The sequence below is a fragment of the Malus sylvestris genome, chromosome 16, assembly GCF_916048215.2.
Source record: "Malus sylvestris chromosome 16, drMalSylv7.2, whole genome shotgun sequence".
Classification (NCBI taxonomy): Eukaryota; Viridiplantae; Streptophyta; class Magnoliopsida; order Rosales; family Rosaceae; genus Malus; species Malus sylvestris.
In genome coordinates, this window is record NC_062275.1 from 5,882,698 (window position 1) to 5,905,179 (window position 22,482).

Sequence of the window (22,482 nt, forward strand, 5' to 3'; positions counted from 1 at the left end):
ATTTTTTAATAATTATTTTTCAATTTTTAATTTTTATTAATTGTTTAGAAAAAGAAAATAAAACTTTTTTTTTAATTTTTTAAGTTTGGCATTTAGTTTTTACTTTTTGATTTTCAGTCTTTTTTTAATTAAAACTAGCATATGGGCACACACAAAGTGTGTGAGAAAGTTTTTTATTTTTGTTTTTGAAATAGAATGTGGGAGTGGGAAGTTTTTTTTTTTTTTAATTAGAGATATGTTAGAATTACATGTAAGTGAGGCTTTGAAAAGAAAAAAGCAAAATTTGGTTGTGTGAAATTACATTTTTGCCCCATATTTCTTATTCGTATTATGTTTTAATTACAGGGTTAAACAGGTAATTTCATAGAATTTTGGTTGATAATGAGTGTTTTATTAATTTTTTAATAATTATTTTCAGTTTTTAATTTTTATTAATAGTTTTAGAGAAGGAAAATAAAACTTTTTTTTTTATTTTTTAAGTTTGCCATTTTGATTTTCAGTCTTTTTTTTAATTAAAACTAGCATATGGGCACATACGAAGTGTGAGATTTTTTTTTTTTTTTTTTTTTTGAAATAGAAGGAGAGAGGAAGAGAGTGATAGAGAATGTGGAAGTGGGAAGTTTTTTTTTTAATTAGAGATATGTTAGGATAGGTGAGCCTTTGGAAAAAAAAAACAGAAAAATTTGGTTGTGTGAAATTACATTTCTACCCCATATTTCGAGTGATATTATTCTCATCCCAATGTCTTATCTTCCCACCCACCTTTTAATGAATTTTTTAATTACAAATTTGTCCATTTACAAAAAGATTGATAAGGACATTAATGATCTTGTTTTGCTTAATTTTAAAAAAAAAAAAGTTGGGCATGGGAGACAATTTGTCTACCTTAAACCCTAACTCATATTTTCATATCCTTTCTTTCAGAGAAATTAAAAAAATAGCAATGGACTTAGAAGATGACTTTTTCATTAAACAGGTAGAAGATGACGATTCTACGGAAGATGTAGAAGATTATGTTTCCATTGAAATGGTAGAAGAATAATTTGTGTGTAGGTCATTTGAATTTGTCCATCGTATTTTTAAATTTGTTGTTGTCGGCTTTTTTTGAATTTGGATACCTATGCCGTTTCCATTTGAATTTGCAGACCTTAGTGGTTTTCATTTACATATTATTTGTTATATTTTTTAAGAGACAATTTTATAATTTCATATGTATGTATATATTAAAGGTTATTTTGGGAATAATAGTAGGTGGGGAAATAGCTTTTTAATTTTTTAACTTTTTAAGATGGGCGTGATTATAACGTGGATAGGAAAATAAGACAATAGAGTGGGTCTAGTAGCTACCAGATTTTAGTTTAAATTAAAAAAAAATTAAAATTAAAAACAAAATAGTTATCAAACGAGCCTCTTAATTTATTTTCCTAATATGCTACCAGATATTCAATAGGATTTCTTGTAAATAAAGCAACCCTTATATTAAATAGAAAATACATTAAGTCGGTTGGATAGCCAAAAAAATTTCACTTTATAAGAAGCGTTTTATGGATATGTTTATCTGTACACAATTTTTTTTTCCTAATACGGTGCGCATCTGTCTTTATATATTTTTTCTGGAAAGTTTTCTTTGATGTTGTGGATAAGGATAACACTTTTTCAATTTTTTTTTCATTTCAACAAACCACCAAACATTTAAAACCTCAACATCCTCCGTACCTTTGTTTTGCTTTCGTTATGGGATCCCCATCTGGTTGAATATGAGAGTGGAACCACTCAACTCAACCCTATCCTGTTGAACCAAATAAGGAAAATAGATAATTACAAGCTAATCCTAATATCATTGACAATAATTAATTTCTTATCTTGGCATAATTGGATTATTGTTAGTTTCGTGATGATCGGGTAATTGGAAGATAACCCATGTGATAAAAAAAATTAGGATTTAAGTCGTTGTGGTGAAGTCTGTTAGGATTTATGCCAAAATTTTGAAATTTCCGTCAACTCTCCATTAATTATTAGCACGAGAGCCACACATATTAGACTAGTTAGCATATGGGGCTACATGTGAGGCTAACTTTATCTTTTTAATCTCACATATGAGCCTTCAATTAACGGAGAGTTGACGAAATTTTCAATTTTTAGCCTAAATCTTAACAAACTTCACCACAAGGGCTTAAATCCTTTTTTTTTTACCATATGGGTTATCTTCCAACTACCCTATCACTACAGGGACTAATAATCCTATTAAGCCTTTTTATATTTTACATACTAGTATATGGGCGCACACAAAGTGTGTGTGAAATTTTTTTTGTTTTTTTGTTTTTGAAGTAGAAGGAGAGAGGAAGAGACTCATAGAGAATGTGGGAGCGGGGAGAGGCTTTATTTTTTATTTTTAGTTTTTTAAGTTTTTTTATTAAATATATGTTAGAACTACATGTAGGAAAGAAAAAAAAAAGCAAAATTTTTGTTGTGTGAAATTAAATTTCTGCCCATATTTCTTATTCATGTTCAATTTTAATTAAAGAGTTAAACTGGTAATTTAATAGGATTTTGGTTGACAATGAGTTTTTTATTAATATGTAGTTTAGATGTTATCAGAGTTCAAATCTTTTGCGGCCAAAACGATGTGTGATTCTTTGTGACCTATTTATTTGAGTGACACGTATCCTTTTAACTTAACTTATCATTAGTTTTTAATCTGTTTATTGAGAAGATAAGTTGAATCCTTAACATTGTTAAATGGAGTTTAACTGAATGGTTAGGTATCAACAAATGAGATAAGTCCCTGAGAGTCTTGGTGCATAAGATCATTTTGCACATTTTGTCAAATTTTGCACCACGTTTAATTGTTAATAAATAAATGTTGGATAACTCTTATAAATATTTTACGACCAACTATTAAATATTTTATGACTAACTACACCTCATAAACAATTATTCAACTTAACTCGAAACTCAATTTAACAAGTCATATTTTGCTACAAAGTACTTTGTAACTTGAGTGTTTAAAAGCATTACCTCTGTACATGAGATCTTAAGTTCAATTATATACATATAAAAAACATGTCTTATTTGTTCGAGCCGTCATGCGACGAAGAATACACAACTATTAAAGCAACGACTTAAGTAAAAACAAAAGAAAAGTTGAAAAAAAAATGTGGAACAAATCAAGGAAATGACGTGATCAAAAGTTTTTAATTTTGTCAAAATAGTGATTTGAAAGTCCATGTCACCAAAATTAAGCACTAACACAAGCCAAGCCCATAACTCCAATGAATCAAACCCTAAGACCATCTCCAATAGTGGGCTAAAACCTAAAATTTCCCTTCCCTCCCAAAATCCACTCCAATCCATGATCTAAAATAAACCTAAAACCTAAATATGGGTCAAATTCTGGCCCAATTTTAGGCCACAAAGCAAAACGGGGCCCACCAACTGAGACTGAAACCAAGGATGTGAAGCCCACTTCCCAAATCCAACTCGCCTACGCGCTGCACGCACTAGGCTTTGCTAAAAGGGTGACAACCCCACGTGAGGGTGTTCCCCTGGTTGTCAAAGTAATAAGTAGCCCAACGGCTATATTTTATCATCCAAGGGTCTTCATTAAATGGGTCGTTGGTTAATCCAATGGTCCAGGTTCAAATTATTAATTTTTTTAGTTTTATATTTATATATTTATTGAATCCAACGGCTTAGATCGAATATAATCAAATCTAACGGTAAAAAAAAGATCTAACGGTCCAAATTTAAATCCAACCGCTAAAATAATTTAAAAAAAAATTATTTAAATTAAAATTCAACCAAAAACTCTATAAACACCTATGTATTTGTTCAAACATCCACACAAAACTCACTTTTCTCCTACAATTCTTCCAATTTTTTTTTCTACCATTTATTCTCATTTCCAAAATTTTCAAGATGGCAAAAGAACATGTTTGAGGTCGTAATTAGACTTTTGACGAAGATATTGCTTTATGTTTGGCATGGATTTCTATTAGCGAAGATGGTGCCGTCGGCACGAATCAAAATAGAAAGGTTTTGTGGGGTAAAATCGTTGATAAGTTCAATGAAAACTTTAACACCGGTCGAAGGGAAGTTGGTGGTGTTTATGATCGGTGGAAGATTATCAACAAAGCGTGCACTTTGTGAAAGGGAAACTTGAGAAAGTCACGGTTAACATGCCTAATGGAAGGGGCGCCTCATAAATTGTGAGTTTCTTTGTTGATATTTTAGTTGTCATGTACATAATAGTATTTCGCAACTAATTGTTTTTATGTATTTGTTGCATAGGGAGACAAAGCAATGGCAATTTACAAGACAAGAACTACACCAAAAAATCAAGCTTGCATCGTGCTTGGAACATCCTTAAGGATTGTCTGAGGTGGGGAACCGATGCAAACCAACAATGTGGAAGATTATTTCATAGTGAAGCACCACCCCTAAATGATGTCAATGAAGGTGTGAATTTTGCCGACAATAAGGGTGTCGAACAAATGACCCCAACTTCTTCTTTTGCAAAGCCCTCGGGTAGAGATAAGCAAAAGGAAGCAAAGAAAAAAGGGAAGTCCCAAGATCCGATACGTTCACAATTTGCTAGCGAGATGACGATTGAACGAAAACCATTTTTCAGCAAGAAGAATCGGCCCAAATGCGTTTGGCCATGAAGGAAGAAGGGGATAGGGAGTAAGAAAGGTTCGAAGTTAATTTGAAGATGGATGACCTCGACAAATACACTCCAGAGAGGAAGAAATACTTACGTGGTAAGCAAAATGACATTTTACGAATGAATGCCATAAAAAGTATATTTCAAGATGATGATTCATCTCAAGACTATCACCCAAGTCCATCACCAAGTCAAGATGGTGGATATCATTACTAAGTTTATGTAGTTTATGAGTTTTCGATTGTATTAAGTTTATGTGGTTTATTAATTGTCATTTGTATTAAGTTTATGTGATTTATTAAATGTCATTTGTATTAAGTTTATGTGGTTTATCATGATTTTCATGTATTAATTTAGCAATTTTTCAAAATTTATCGGAATTTAAATATTTTTAGGTTAAAATATTCATATAATTAATTTAGGATAGTCTACATAATTTTTTTTTAAAAGTTAATTTAAAAAAAAATAGGCTTAATTTATTCTTTAATAATCTCGGGGTAAAATTTTAGGCCAGAATGGTTAGAGCAGAAAAGCTATTTTTGGGCTAAAACCTAAATTTTATGGGTTAAATATTTTTAGGTTTTAGGTCATCATTGGAGATGGTCTAAGAAAACACATATACCTAATATAATAAGGAAAACTAATGAAAAGGGCTTGAAAACTTTGAGTTTTAATGATAAGGAAAAACTTTGGTTTTTCGTTAAAGTGAACAGTACCGGGTGCTTTTCGTTAAAATTCCCAATATAATAAGCACTATCGTTGCCACTTGAAACCGCGCCGCTATTAGACTTATCACATCTAGTTCATAACTATAAAGATTAAATCTTGTCACTTGTTGGTTTGTTGGTTGCCCATTTTCAAATTCAAGGCAACCTAAATTTAACCAAAGATACAATATTTGGTGAGTGTAGCCGCGTAGGTGAGGCAATTCCGTCACCAAACCATGGAACTGGATCCTCTCCTGAGCTCAAGATGGGGATCTTCCCGATAAGCTCATCTAGATTGTTAAAATTTGATCAAACAGTTACAAACAAGGAGCTCCTCTAAAAGTTATAATAATTGCAGCCGTTAGATCAAGTTTGAACGATTAGGATGGGCTGCTCATGAGAATTCTCATCCTGAACTCATGAGAGGATCCAGTTCCAGCATGATTAACCTAAACACCTTTTGGTTAAGCATTTCCACAAATTTTATTAATTAATATTATCCTCCAATACTGTAATTTAATATTTCCCTAACCACGTACTAATTTTTTATACTGCTTGTTTAGATTTAATCGTGTACAAAGTGTCCTTGGAGCATTTCTAATGGAGATGCCAAAAGATAGATGTTAAATGTTAATTTGATAGTTGATGTGACAATGTCAAATTTTTCTTTTTTTTCAACCGATAAGTTTTTTTGTTATAAATGATATATGTTGACCCATTTTAAAAAGAATCAATTAAAATAAAATTTTAAGATCTATAATTTGTGCATTAATAAGATCCAAACAATAAAATATTTAAAAATTATTTGACATTATATTTTTTCATATTCAAATTTGACATGTGAAAACTCATATGTTAAACCACATGCGATTGGCATATCGTTTGGAGTTTGTTATTGCCTTCAAATTTGATTAAATGACTTGACATCTCTTTTAAAAATGTTAATAACTTGTTTATTAAATTGAACTCGGCTTTCATTAAGACACTGAATTAGTAATTAAATTAACACAATAACCCACGACTTTTTATTTTTTATTTTTTATCTTTATGTGGACACCAGTAGTGACTGGGTTGCGATAATCCGCGCATGAAAAGGCTTTTTGCAATGTTTAGTTAACCTTGAGAGGTTCATGTACTTCCCCCTAACAAGAAGAAATAAATATGATTTCAAATCAACGAGAGATCTTCTCGAATGCCGAAATACGTCGTGGTACGTTATATGTCATTATTTAAGTTGAGATTTAAAAAAAAAATAATGTTATTCTACTTGTAAAACGACATATAGTGTATCTGCTTGTGTTTCAGAGCATGTCAAAAAATCTCTCCAAATTAAAAAAATTAACTAACATGTTCAAGATAAAATAAGATTATCTACAATTGAGATGTCAAATTATTAACAAGTAAACTAAATTTTCTGCAAATATCAACCCGAAAAACAGATCGAAATATGAGGTCTCAATGATCAAATCATGCAAAATTGAAAAAAAAAAAACTAATTAAAATTACAACATATTAAACTAATTAAGATTATAAACTCAATGTCTCCTTATTATGCTCATTTAATGATCAAAATATGGTTACTCACCATTTTGAACTTAATATTAATCGGCTGGCAAAAGATTAAAACACTGAAAACATATTCATTTATTCTTCATTATAAATATTAAATTCAAGAGAGACACCAAAAGAACATTTTTTTTTATAAATATTTTTATAGAAAATATACGTTAAAAAGTGGACCGAAATGAGCTGTGCGTTAATAAATGACAGCTGGGTCGGTTCGCGGCTTCGCGTTGCGGTTCCCCATAAGAATTCGAAAACTCTGAAACGTCGTATTGTTATTTTTAATTTTGATTAACTTTATGCTTTTTGCGTGCGTGACCTGGTGTACACCACACCACTTTCATGGCTGGCATTTCGCTTGAGGATAAGGTTAAAATGGGACACATGACCCACGCTTTTACCAAATTACCATTACCCTTTTCACTTTTAACGGGATTAGGTATTATTTTTAAGAAAAACTAATAAGAATGATTTTAAAATTTTGAGTTTTAATCAAAAAGATAAAAAGGTGTTGTAAGTAAATAGTATTATGAGTGACTTTTTAGAGTAAAAATGTTTTATTCGTTAAAAGTGAATAGTAAAACTCCCTTATTTTTAAGGAAACTTTAACGAAAAGCTCCCGGTACTGTTCACTTTAACGAAAAACTATATTTTTACACTAAAAAGTCAATCCTGGTACTATTCACTTTACCCTCTATTTTGTTCTTATCGTTAAAACTCAAAGTTTTCAAACCATTTTCATTAGTTTTCCTTATTTTTAAGCCTAATCGAATAAACAATGATCGTGGTGCTAAAGTAATCGAAACATAAGCCTGGCGATAAAAAAATAATTAGAACTTAAACCCTCGTGGTGTTACTATGTTAATAAATTTAATCCAAAAGTAATTTACCGTTAAATGTCCATTAAATACAGGATAAAAATGTAATTTGACCCGTACACCATCCTCTTCCTTTTCTGTAATTTCACTTTCTTCTATTTCGAGATGATGTATTTTGCATCTTGCACATCAGTAATCACATGGATTTCTTCAATTGGACCAGCACATGGACCCTTTTATCGGAGTGGCCAAGCTCCGTCTTCACTAATCAAAACCCAGCTCTTCATTTCTCAACAGAAAACTCAAAATCAAACCCTCATTCAAATCCCAGCTACCTAGTTCACCAAGAATCACAATTTCAAACTCCAAAACGCTGCTGGTCTTCGTGTCCGGCGACAGCGAGTTGATCCATGTCGTCCACGACATATTTCTGGGTGTGGGATTGAGGCTGCTATGCACGGTAATGGAGTGTGGCAACATCATATATAGAAGCAGTAGTCCCCAAATCCGATGGCTTGACACTCACAGCCTCCGTGCTGTTCTGATTCTGGACGCCCTGTCGTATTTCTGGGCCACCCTCGATGTGACTCCATGGCTCTTTAACTTGTTTGTGGTTGCTTTTATTGAGAGGCTCTTCATACTCGCTTACAAAAAGGTGAAAACTTTGGTTGATTTTTGTTTAAATTATGGGTTTTGATTGAAATTCTAAAGTGGGTTTTGTGTTGATAGTTGTGGGTTTGCAGGATATTTTGTGACACACCCCGATCCTAGAATCAAGGCGTGCTGGCCGTCACGTGAGTGTGACGTAACTAAAAGTGCGACGCGGAAGCAAAAGATAAGAGAAATATGAATAAACAAAAACCAAATACTAGCAATAATAACCAAGTAACGTGCTAGAGTAAGTTTAAGTGTGAAACACACAAATTCAGAGCATAAGAACTAGGTGCAGTCAAGTAGGACCATAACTAAAATACAACACCCGCATATGAGTCATACATTTATGTAGTCTGTCAGTACGCCGTGGGAATCCTCGTGGGCCACCAACGCTGCTAACTAGAACCTAGAGGGGCGCAAAACAAAATTGAGTGGATCAGTAAAACCAAAGCTTTTCGAAAACATTTCATCAAAAACAATTTTAACCCCTTGCTGTAAAACCTGTATACTTTCCCAGAAAATAACATAATAGTAAATAATTCCTCATATATCTCAAATCATCAATCTTTATCAATTCCAGAAAATATGTCATGCCATAAGTGTCAATAACAGATTAAGAATGCATCAATATAACAGGTGATATAATGAATCAACCGGAGACCCTGCAGTTGGTCATGTACGGTTAATTCCATAGCTCAATATCCAAGCCAACTGGAGTCACCACGGTGACCTGTACGGCACTACTCTACACATAAGTCGGAACTACCTGAAGTAGTCTGTACAATAAGGATGGTGTAATAATACGCTCTAGTGCTTCTCTTATCAATCATATGTGCACATAATCTAAGGTCACCTACCAGTCGGAACCACCTCTAGTGATCTGTACGACTAGCATGTCGGAACCCTCTCATGGTCTGTACGACATGCACCTACTTGAATCCAAGGTGAGCGTGCGGTGCGGTGAATACTATAAGCACTAACACCAGGGTGCAGGTTATGAGCTCTCAACATAATTCACATCATCAACGATTCACATAAATAACATAAAACTCACCTGATACTCACATTGTGTCCACAACACCAATTCATATATATATATGCATCAATTACTAATTCATATAATTCATAATATGCATGCATGGCATTTGAAAACATACTTTCATTTAAATTCAATTTATGGGAAAATCAATAGTATATAGGTAATAACAGAAAATAACTGCCCACTCACTGATAAGTCGAAGGGCGTCACCCGACCTTATGAGAAGTTTTTCTTACTAGTTTCCAAGTCAGGCCTGTTTTGGTTGCTCGTCAGTTCCAAAAAACAAAACCGTGAGGGAATGGTAAGCCCAAAACGGACAATATTATGCTACGGTGGTGGAGCGGGCCGGGGAAGTGGTCCGCCCCGGGCCGGGATGTGGCATTTTGTTTTGGGGAAGAAGGTGCTGATAATGCAAGTACAGCATCCCGAAATGGAATACTGAAAATGCAAATTACAAACATAGCAGAGGGACGAGGAAGAAGAAGGTGTACACATGTTAAAGTACATTTTTATCCTTGCATTTAACCGACATTTAACAGAAAAATCACTTTTGGACTAAATTTGCTAACGAACTACAGCACGAGGGTTTAAATCTAATATATATATATATATATATATATTTTTTTTTTATCATGAAAGTTATCTTCCGGTTACCTTATCACCATGATGACTATTTATCCGATTATGCCTTATTTTTAGGGAATTTTAACGAAAAACTTATGGTACTATTCACTTTAACGAAAAACCACATTTTTACACTAAATAGTCAATCTTGGTACTATTCACTTTACCCTTTATTTTGTCATTATCGTTGAAACTCAAAGTTTTCAAGCCTTTTTCATTAGTCTTCCTTTATTTTTATTGATGATTTTTTTCATTTTAAGTAAGCATTATGATACTGGAGAATTTGCATGCAATGAGATACCTTAAATGAGTGGGTTCGATTCCAATAGACGGCAAATTATTTTTAGTTTTGCATGTGGTTCAATATCCTAGTAGATAGGGTATTGAGTTTTTATCCATACGTTCCGGGTTTGAAACTCACTCTCTTTTAAATTATCTAAGTCTCGAACTCTCTCATCTCCTTTTATAAAAGTAAAAAAATTTAGGAAAAAAAGATACCAGTAAATGACCATATAATAAGTCAATCATGAATTATTGTGTAAGATATACTGCCAATATATGAATTATTATCTCTCTAATGTAAGTTAGTTTTAAAGAAAACTAATGAAAATAACTTGAAAACTTTAAGTTTTAACGATAAGGACAAAATAAAGGGTCAAGTGAATAGTACTAGGATTGACTTTTTAGTGTAAAAATGTGGTTTTTCGTTAAAGTGAACAGTACCGAGAGTTTTTTGTTAAAATTCTATTAGTTTTATGTGCTATAAACACCAATAATTATATTTTAATGCTCCTTTTAGAACATAGAAAAGGAGTTTCATACGCATATATTTTTGTATAAGCAATCATATGGTATCGTTGAATAATATGAGCACAATTGTAGAAACTTGTTTAAAATGATTTTTATGGTGTTAGATTACTTTGATTTTAGTAACATTTTTTGTCTCTTTGTACTCAAATTCAAGTCTCTTTTCTCATAAGTTAAGATAGTTTATACTGTAGTTGTCTTCAAAATACGAAAATTTTTACCTAAAAAACGCGTGAATTGAATGGTATAAAAACATAAATAATGATTGGAAAGGATCCTTTCCGGACCCAATCCCACCGGATCCTCCTTCTTCTTCATTTTTCTTCTGCTTCCTCATCTCCTTCAATTCTTCTTCTTCAATTCTGAGTCTTCTTCTTCACTTTTTTTGTTTGTTTATGGGAAACTTTAGAACGGCGATTCGTCAACGACTATTACGGTGTTGTCGACAATTAGCTCCGCGTAGGCCACGAAGCTGACTTCGGGCAGATGGCGACTCAGGGGAAGCACGACGCCGACTCCAAGGAAGCCATGATGCCGACTCGGCCCTTAAGAAGATGGATCCGGAGGATCCGGTGGAATTGGGTCCGGAGAGGATCCTTTCCCGATAATGACACCCAATCTTAATTGGATCACATCATCATATTCTAGGAGTCTTAAAAGGTTACCAAATACTTCCCTTTCAAGGTAATTTTGGAAAAGATAATGTCCTAGTTATAATCTCGGACGTGCTTCACACAATTGTAACTATTTCAGGTCAATTCACCCCCCCCCCCCCCAAAAAAAAAAAGAAAAAACAATGGCATGCACGTAATTATACTCAAGACGAGGTGTTGTCTTTTAATGGCCTAGCCTCAAGGTAGATAAAATCAAGCAGACAGGGATGTTCTCCAACTGTTCCCCCACTTACCATTTTCCTCGTCCCAGTACGGACCCCATCGACACGTGGAGCACTCAAAACTGTCCCCAGCGAGGGGCCACCACGACGACCTAACCCGGACGGGACCCACCGCCATCCTCCCACCACCACCGTCCCGTGTCAGTCTTCCACGTCGCCCAACTCCCGAAACCGACAGGGAGCGCGCTCGAGACACGCGTCCGTCACGTGAGATCTAAGTCAAACAAGTGGAGCTTTCTGTGGGCTCGGGTTTTTCTAAACGCAGTGAGATTTTAAAAGAGGGTGCAATTTTTTAAGATAATGTAAGTGAAATTGTTATTGATATTCTATAAATTTTATTAGTAAGCAATTTTTTTAAGATAATGTAAGTAAAATTGTTATTGATATTCTATAAATTTTATTTTGTATTCTAAATTTTCTATTATTAGTAAGAAATTTACATTTATAAAGATTGTAGAATGAGATTTTTAGAGTGCTAATAACAGTTCATAATATTAGCCCATTGTATTAGTGTATGTTCATTACACGAATTTTAAAAATAAATTTATTTAACAATGACAAATAGAGTGATGCGCGTGAGTTTCAACTCTTGTGGAGTCCAGAGCACCCCATCTTCTATAATGTTTCAAATGTGTCTTTCACGCTATCGAACTCCAAAAAACATTAAACAAAAGTAGTGTTATCCACACACTCTTTGTTAATTTCTGTTATTTAATTTATTAAATTTGACGGTTAAAAATTGATAGATGTTCGTAAATGAGTTTGTGGATAGCATCACACTAAATCAATAACTGAATTTTCCGTTTTCTTGAATACTTTTATTTATGCTGGCATCTGCCTACACAATGTGTGTATAAACATTTTTAGTTTTGTTTTTAAGTAGGGAGGGAGGGAGAGAGAGGGTGGGGTGGGAAGAATTTTTTTTTATTTATTTTTTAATATTAGATATATGTTAAAATCACTTGTATGAGAAGTTTTAGATATTTAAAAATATATATATATATATATATATTATCTATTTTTATGGTGTTGGATAGTGCAACATTTTTATTTAATGAAAATAATAAATTGGGGTAGTTAAGCGTGAGAGAGGATTCTCGCCAAATTGTCTTTGTGAGGATCCGGGGATTCTCCAATCACATTCGTTTATCGTACATCGTATGGTTATAAATCATTGTAATATTTTTTTTATCTAAAATTGAATATAAATAGTACATGACGAAAATTGACTGCACAATATACGATGAACGGATGTAATTGAAGGATTCCTGGAATCCTCACAAAGAGGATCCGATGAGAATCGTATCTCATTAAGAGTGAGCTATGAGTTGTGTGATTGGTTTATCGACAAAATTTTTCTATTTTTTATTATTTAATGTGTGAAAGTAGTTTATGCGTATTTGAAATGTGGTAGTAATAAGATTTATCCCAACTAAGCGATTAACCCTGTGATGGAAGTTTATTGAATAAATACAATTATTGGACAACGTAAATAGTAAAAAGGTTAGAAAAATCTATCCCAATTTTTTAAGAAAGTACGATATTCATTAATACGAAAAACACGTACAAAGAGAAAATAAAGTGCTTATAGGTTTTTCGATAAAAAATCTTGTCAGAAATTTTAGCCAATCTAAAGGAAAAATATTGTTCTGCACTAATAGCTATCCTCACCATAACGTAAAGATTACATTTGATTATCTTTTAACAAAGCATCTAAAATCAAATATGGGAGAAATTCAACCCACCTATTTTCACTTGAAACACCCAAGCCAACACGAGCTAGCCTATGAGCTACATTGTTTGCTTCCCGACGCACGAAGTTCAACGATGTTCCATCCATGCTTTGTATAGCTTCTTTGATGTCGTTAATTACATGTCCCAAGAAGGAACAATCATTCTCTGAACGACTCATTGCTATAATCACAACACTCGTGCCTCCCTCCAAAACCAAAGTTGAATTAGTATTTTGTAACTCCATTAGGAACTAAAACTGCGTTTTATTTAAAGACACGTTGTTGATAAAACATTACGGGACGTAAAACAAAGCATACAAAAACCAGCCCAACTAAAAAGCAAAATACATAAACTTCCAGAAGAAAACAGCAAACTTAAGATGGAAGTTAAGGGGATCCACAATGTTGAATGACATTATGAACAAACAAGTTAAAAAAGTTGGCGCACATTCCGTTGGAAAAGTATATGTAAATAAACTTTTTGCGATATTCACAAGTATCGATACGAACTAGCTACTAGTATAGTTTTTCGTGAGTATGAAATCAACATCAGAGAAAAAAGAGATCTTACTTATTTTCAGTTGATTTCTGGCGGAATCCTAGAGCATACCTAATGTCTGCAAATCAATGTAAGAAAAAAGTGTTATTTAGCCTTCAAATGACAAAATTCGATTTCTCATAGGACATAAATAGCCCATGGCTCCCCAAGGGGCTGGTTTGGTATTGCTGTGATTTGAAAAAAAACTGATTCTGTTGTGATGTTAGAATAAGCAGCAGAGTGTTTGGTAAACATTTTTTGTAAAAGTGTTTTTGAATAAAAAGCAGTATGATAGTGTTTGGTAAACTTTTTTTTCTAAAACAGCTGTGACTGTGTGAAATGACCAAAAAAGATATAATACTAGATGTGCTATTAATTTAATTTTCTTACCAAATAAAGGTGAATTACTATATATACTTTATTTTTAAAAGAAAAATATTTATAAACTTTATCTTAAACATATAATCTAGCGTTTAACAATAAATCATAATCCAACATTCAACATATAATTCAGCATTTAAAATAGGGAACTTTAACGAAAAGCACCCGGTACTGTTCACTTTAACGAAAAACCACATTTTTACACTAAAAAGTCAATCCTGGTACTATTCACTTTACCCTTTATTTTGTCCTTATCATTAAAACTCAAAGTTTTCAAGCCCTTTTCATTAGTTTTCCTTTTAAAATATCTATTTACTATACAACTATTACTCTTTATGTTTTCTTTTATTATGGAATCAGAATTTTTTATTCCCTTTGCCCTTGTCATCTCTCAAATCCCCTTCCCCTTGCGATCCACATTCGCCTTCCCATTAGACTTTTCATCGTCTTTTTCGTAATCTTCCTCATCGTCTTCGTCTTCGAGGTCAGCATTGGCTTCAAACTTTCAGGTTTTCTCTTCGTTAGTGGAGGAGTTTTGTTGAAATTTTATGAGGTTTGAATTTTAGTTTCGGCAGCCAACGGACTGTTATGGGGAACTTCAAGCTCTAGGTTTTGTTGGGGCAGTCAGGCTAGTCACCGCAGCTGAGATCGGGTTTGCACTTCCAGCCGTGGTCTTCCATGTCGTTGAAGAAGTCCATCGTCGCCGGCTGCATCACTCCGAAACCTAGATTACCCAGAAATCCAAATCTTCCAATTCTACCTTCCAATTATTCAATTCAATATTCCAATTACCCAAAAATAAAGGTTGAAAAAGGAAATTTACCTTTTTATTGAAGAAGAGTGCTCGAACCAAATGAGAGGGAGAGATCGAGCTTGAACGGAGAGAGAAAGCTAGAGAAAGGGAGCTCGAACCAGAAAGTGAGGGTAGGTTTGAGAATTTGGAAGTTTCATTAATAAAATCAATGTAGCTTCGTGTTTTCACAAGAAGCTGATTTCTGAAGCTGCATTTTGCAGCTTCCCACTTTTAGCTTTTTTTTCATCTAAAACTTTGAAAAAAAGCTGGTTTGGGGGTGTTTACCAAACACCAAAAACTATCCTAGTTTTTTTCATACCAAATTTTTTTTTTAAATCACCTCAACCCCAAACCATACCATAAATAGCCCGTGGCTCCCCAAGGGTCCAGTTTAGGCTGTTTAGCCCGAGATCTTACCTAAGGTTCTTGAACGGTCAACTTAGGAAGAAATGTGATGAAAACTAGCCTAGTAACGCAGTTTAGCCCTTGACCTCGTACACCATTAGAAATTGGTAACTTTCATGAATAATGGCATTGAGAGGCCAACCAAAGCCTCTAGCCTCTAGCCCTTGCCCTTTTCCACTAGATTTTGCTCTTAACTTCATTCAGTTCGTTTGTTATATTAGAGTGGGTTGTTTCACGTGTAATACCTAATGACCACACGTCTTCTCCATGTCACAGAATATGTATTATCCGCCTGTTTAGCTTGAAAATTTGCCACACGAGAGAGCACGTGTTAAGAGTATGAATCTTACACCGGAGAAATAAGAAAACTTGCATAATTAAATGTTGAACCTCTTAATATAAGATATATTTAATTTTATTGATTTTTCGATATGAGATTCTTGTACTCTTCGACAACTTTTGTTTAACTCTCCAAAGAGCAACCTCTACTGGAGCACAGGCCCACCTACAACTTCAAATGTTGTGGGTTTCCATTTTCCAATGGGCCTAAGCGAAAAGAGTTTCCAAGTGCTTCAAGACTACCCATTAAAAGTGCAATACGAACAGGCCTGCTTATAAATGGCCCATAAATTGGCCCAACGTATTCATAACAAGGCATTCCTCTAAATATTTTCCTTCGGCGATCTTTATAGTTTATAGACAAGATGGAAGAGATTCTCGTGTGTCAACAATTGTATACAAGTACCGTGTTTTTTTCCGATTATGTGACTGGTCATGTGATAAGAGATTTAGATACAGTTGTGTACAACAGATCTATTAGAATGTCGCTCATCCTTCTGCACTCAAGTTCGAACCCCATTTTACTGGTTCAAGATATATTAGAATGTCGCTCGAACAAAGACAAACAAGAGAGATTATAGTGTAAGAAATTTGGGTATCTATTTAATCTGAGACCAAAAAAAAAAAAACCGGTTCATCCTCTCACATCACAAAACCAAAATGGAGGATGACGAACAAGACCCTGCACCAAGAAAATGACTCAGTTTCTGGATATCTTTTGCATCTACTGTCAGCTGTAGCTACTGCACAACGTTAAAAGATGTCGAATTTACACTATAAATTCATCGTATGATCCGAATCATACATGGTAGATCATCCCTACCTCCAGCGTAGACGCGTGCGGTACACTGAACGCGTAGCTGGATGTCCTGCTATTCCTTCTCAAGAATTCATATCCGTAGTCGATCGCAAACCTTCTCATCAAACTGGATCCTTTCTTTGCTTTCATGTATGTGTTTCCAAGTATGTAAGCTATTCCGGCTTCCCGAGCTTCCGTTAGCTCCCGCAGTTCCTCCCTTACGCCCGTGTTGATCTTTGGACTCTCCGGGACAATGAATCTTACCTTCTTCCTTCGTTGGGCAACCGGCGGCGATCTTTCTTCTCTCTGCACTGATGGGCTCATTTCTACGTTTGGACTGTCCTCGCTCATCTGAATTCCATCGGCATGAGTGGAACGTGTGCCAACTACCGTCATTTTATCATCTTCCTTCCCTGCATCTTCAATTGAAAGATTGGATTCGGTGCTTCCTGAGCGTATGAACTCTGCTATGCTACACATAAGATCGTTCTCAAATTCCATGTCATCTTTGTGGATGTCGCGATATCCATATCTCACAATGCACCTGTAGAGCCGGTACTCTTTAGGGCCAATTTGGCCCACCAGAAACCGTTCCTCAGGTCTAACATGGGGGACTGGGACGGATTTGATACAGAGGAAAATTAGGACCTGGTGGAAGGCCGGAAGGTTGGTGACAAAGTGGGAGAAGATGGCCGGAATTCCAGATACAAGATCAGTGTGTATGAGGCCAATCCCACGGACACGTACAAAGCCAAGGCTGGGACCAAGGCTAAGCAGCCAGTTAATGGAGACCTTGTTTTGGACTTCAAAATCGTACTTTTTGATCGTGCCGTAATGCCAAACATACATGACCAAGAAAAAACAGAAAGCAAGAGCAACGGGAAACCAGGCTCCTTCAGGAAACTTTACAAGAGAAGCCGAGAAGTAAAGAGCTTCAATTGTGCCGAAAAAGGCCACAAAGCCAATTGCAACAAAGACACTCTGCTGCCAGCATAGGACGATAACTAGGGACATTAAGCACGTGGTGACCAGCATCACCGAGATAACTGCAAAACCTGTTCGAAATAAATCTCTAGTTTAATTAACTGTCACACGAAAGCATCAACACATAAGCGATAACTAAATGTTAAAATCCAGCCGATGCATGCAGAAGCATTAGGGTTTTAGGGTTTACTAATTTCTAAAATGAAATATCGAACATGAATGGGTTTACAAATTTGTGAACAATGTCATACCTGAAGCATTACCCATGCGCTTTGTGTCTCTGAAACCAATAGTAACAGCCAAACACAACACCATCAAGATCCAATTGATTTCCGGGATATAAATTTGACCATGAATTTTGGATGATGTATGGACTATTTTGACTCTTGGGAAGCAATCCAGAGCAGAACATTGCTTGATGATTGAGAAAGTTCCAGTGATGATGGCCTGGCTTCCTACTACGGCAGCAAGTACAGCTATTACCAGGACGGGCCATCTCAATTTTTCTGAGGAGGGCGGGGTTGCTAGATTAGCCAAGAAGTTGCATATCTTTGAAACCTAGAAACTTCTTGCTAAACAAATCAAGCTATCTACCTGGTACAGATGGATAAAATCCAATCTGAGAATTTTTCCCAACATTGTGGTGTGAAGATATATAGGCAGCCTGTCCCATATATGCTAGAACCAAAGCTGGATAAACCAAAGAGGTGAACGCAATCTGCAAAAACGTGAATATTTATCAGGCAAAGCAATTGTGTTGAGAATCGTACCCGACTAAAGTTTTACTACTGAAGTGCCGAATCAAATTTATACAATCATTATCAATACTACCATATGAACGCTTTCCGGATACTATAACAAGCCATGCAAAAATAATATAATCAAACTGAATTGCAGTTTGTGATTTCTAAAATATATACCTGAATTGACAATTGTGAAAAGTGTCCAAGATCAGCAAACATGGCTTCTGAACCTGAAAAGTTGAGTTGTGTATTAGAGAAACAAGCAAAACCATTTTTGCTTGTGACGATGTAAGTCAATCCTATACATGCATACTTACCTGTTATACACAACAAAATTCCGCCGAGGGACATCCAGCCCCCTTTCTGAGTTTTCCTTAAAAATTTGTACATATAGTATGGAGAAAGTGCTTTGTACACACTCGGATTGAAGTGAAGTATATTATAAACACCGATCGCACCGATGCATAGAAGCCATGTCAGAACTATAGGAGCAAACAAGAACCCGACCCTGTGAGTTCCATAATGTTGAAGTGCAAACAGGCCTATCAAAATGAGGCATGCAATTGGAACTTCTACAACTGCAAAAAGATTATCACAATTTCAGGAGGAAGTATAAAGGCAAAAAGCATTGATAGAGTAAAATCAAATTGTCCACTCAATTACACGACGAGATCTATGAAGGGTGGACAATTTAAGAAAAAAACCTTATCAAGTTAAAGACCAACAAGAGGACAACACATTTCTTCTGAAAAATAATATTCCAACACCTGTAATCCAAAAATTTCGCAGATATTTTAGTTGACCAAGAAGGCAAGAACAATGATGATTTGTTAACCTATACGAGTACTACTTGGATCTTTGAAAATTTACTGTACTGGAAGTGCCAATAACACAACATCCAAGTCTAAAGGTGCCACTTCAGACTTGAGAAGCATCTGCAATGACTTAAGGAGAATAGCATTACAGGCAATCGAGGGATGACAACTAGAAAATTCCATACAACTAAAGTACGGATATGATCACGATTAGCTTGAAATACAAGGAAATTATGATTGGTAAAGATGAGATACACTGCAGAGTTCCGGAAAGAGGAAAATAGTTGGTGTATTAAGGTGCAAAACTCGGTTATTCGATTTAACTCTTAGGAAATCCGAGTTGGAACAAACTGGACCGATTTATATACCTTCAATTCCAGACGTTCAAAGGAAAAGTATACTAGTAAAAGATCTCTACTTATATCCAAGCTCTTAACAACTGCTAAAGCTCGAAAGCTGAATGGGAAAAAAAGTTAAGCATCTTACATTTATGATGCTTTTCGGACATGGAAAACTCCAGCCCTGAAACCGCAGAAAATACTGCACCAATTTAAAGCAAAATTCAAGTTAGTCTCTGAAAACACAAAAAATTCCAACTTTCCAATTGACAAAACAAAAAAACCCAAAAGCACAAAATTAAAGGGAAATTGGCTAAAATGGTCAGAAATCAAATTCTAACTGTAGAATTGATCAAAATTAAATATCCACGATTGACGATATTGCGATCAGATACCGATGACACACTGTAAAGCTGATCATTTTAGCAATTTGGATTTGAAAAAACGATCATTTTGGCCAATTTTCCAAATTAAAATCCAAAATTACCAGAAAGAGCTGGTGTGAGAACACCGTCACCAATCACCATGCAAGTTCCAATCAAAGCAAGAACAAGCAAAAATCTTTGCAGCACCCTGTGCCTCTCCAACGTCGACTTCAACCTCGCCCTGAAGCTCGACTGCAGCGCCGTGTCGGCGCGTTCCTTCTTGTAATCGGAGAGCTCCTCGTCGGCGGACTGGCAGTTGGGCAGCGAGCTGAGTCGGGCGTGTCGACACAGCAGCGAGTACAAGGCGAATGTTCCTCCCTCGCCATTGTCGTCGGCTTTGAGCACAATAAACACGTATTTGAGAAGGGGGACGAGAGTGAGGGTCCAGAAGACGAAGGACAAGACGCCGAAGATTTCTTCGTTGGTCTCTGACTGCTCGATATCTTCAGCAAATGTGCTTTTGTAAACGTACAGAGGCGAAGTGCTTAAATCGCCATAGACGACGCCGAGGCTCTGGTAAGCCAGAGTCAGAATTGTCCTCCATGACGCTTTCTGCAACACCAAAAAATAAAGCAATTTGATCACAAAACTCAATTGGGTTTCCTTCAATGTAAAGAAAGACAACAATTTGATCACAAAATTCAATTGGGTTTTACCGTTTTACTCAATGTGAAAATACACAAAAATACTGTACCTTTATATGGTTCTGATAAACCCCAGTTTCCAGATCCATGGCGGGTCGCTTCAGTGATCGAGTAGGACCAGTTTTGCTTCAGATTGGAGAGAGAAAACGAAACCCATTTAGCAAAAACAGCCTCCCGGAGTTTATATGCAGAGAAAAGTCACATTCTTTTGGTGTTCATTAAATTGCTAAAAGATGAAATTGATTGTTTAATTTGATTCCGAATCGCGGAAAAAGAAACCTACAGAAACAGAAGAAAAACTCTGCAAAAACAAGCAGTTTCTGCAGAAAACGCCTCCCCAGAAAGGGGTTTGGAAAACACAGAGTAAAAAAAAAGCAGCGTTAGAGGAACACGAAAATTGGTTTGTAATTAACGAGGGCGAGAGAGAAAGATTGTCTCCGTAGATTTAATAAGAGTTGAAATATAATAAAAAGTAGAGAGGGAAATGTAGACAGCAGGTGAACAACCAGAAAATGGAGAACAAAGACGGTGGTGCCTTCCTTTTATTCACTAGTCAGTTCTGTTAAAAAAATTAGAGTATTTGGCTTTAAGCTTATATCAGAGAGAGAGAGAGAGAGAGAGAGAGAGAGGGAGGGAGCTGACTTGTTTCTGGGAATTGGAGACTCTCCGAGGCAACCCCTCGGATTCTCCTGACCGGTGTTAATTAACCGTTGGATTTTTATCCAATAGCTACGAATAAAGAATCTCTCAAATTATAATAATCGGAAACGTTGAATAAAATTTCAACGGCCCACTAATCTCGGAGAGGATCCAATTCCTTGTTTTTGTATTATTTGTTGGTGAAGTTGGTGGATTTCTGCGTTTTCTTTGGGGAAGTAATTTATAGACCGCTTGGTGGCTGTTGAGACGGAGAGAGTGTCGAAGTGGCAGTTTCTTCCGATTTCCAGCGGAAAAGTTAGGAGTTGTGATGGGGTTTTTTCCAAATCCAATGCTTTTTTTCTCTAAATTTCTGGTGGTTTGACTCAGAAATGGCACTGTTGAAAGATATATAACTGACACTTCTCAGTCATCGGCAGCTCAATAACGCATTAAAATTAATTTCGCAAAGTAATTATGTACGCCATAAAAATCAGATCTTGCGATTAAGTGTTCCAATCTGATCTTCTGTAAAGGAAAATCATAGCAACTATCACATATGGATATTTTCTTATTTTACTTTTCCAGCTCTCTTTTTTACTTTGTTGCATTGTTGCATGACGATTTTTTCGATCAAATTTTAAAGATTATTTATGCAAAAATTAATTAAATCTGAAAATATTTAATTATTTAACTGCTATTAATTATATAGATGAATCATATTTTTCACTAAAAAACTGATATTATGAAAACATTAATCGAATAGTTAAAATTTATAATATATTGTTTTTTTTTTTGCATAGTTAATCTTTAAATCGTGACAAAGTTTTTACACGGTTCTTATTACCTAATAAATTGCATGTTAAAAAAGAGTTGCGTAAATGAAACGAGAAAGTTTGTGTGAGAATATCCCCGTTTCATAAATTAGACTTAGCAATGACTGTTATTGATTAAGGTAAATAATCAAGATAATATGTTCGCTTCTTTGCAATCAAATTTGAATTTCCTTTCTTATAATAACGGATGAGAATGGATAAGAAATTCGTTTTTGTAAAAATGGAACTAAGCGAACCAAATCTTTTGGAAGCTTTATTATAAAACAGAAAAAAAAAAAAAGGAAGAACACATTATTATTGTGA

At 35.0% G+C, this 22,482-nt stretch overlaps 1 pseudogene; it reads right to left on the bottom strand.

Annotated features, from left to right (window-relative positions):
* Window positions 1-16,534: 16,534 nt before the first annotated feature.
* On the bottom strand, window positions 16,535-21,701 carry LOC126607313 (potassium transporter 6-like; annotated as a pseudogene).
* Between the last annotated feature and the right edge of the window lie 781 nt (window positions 21,702-22,482).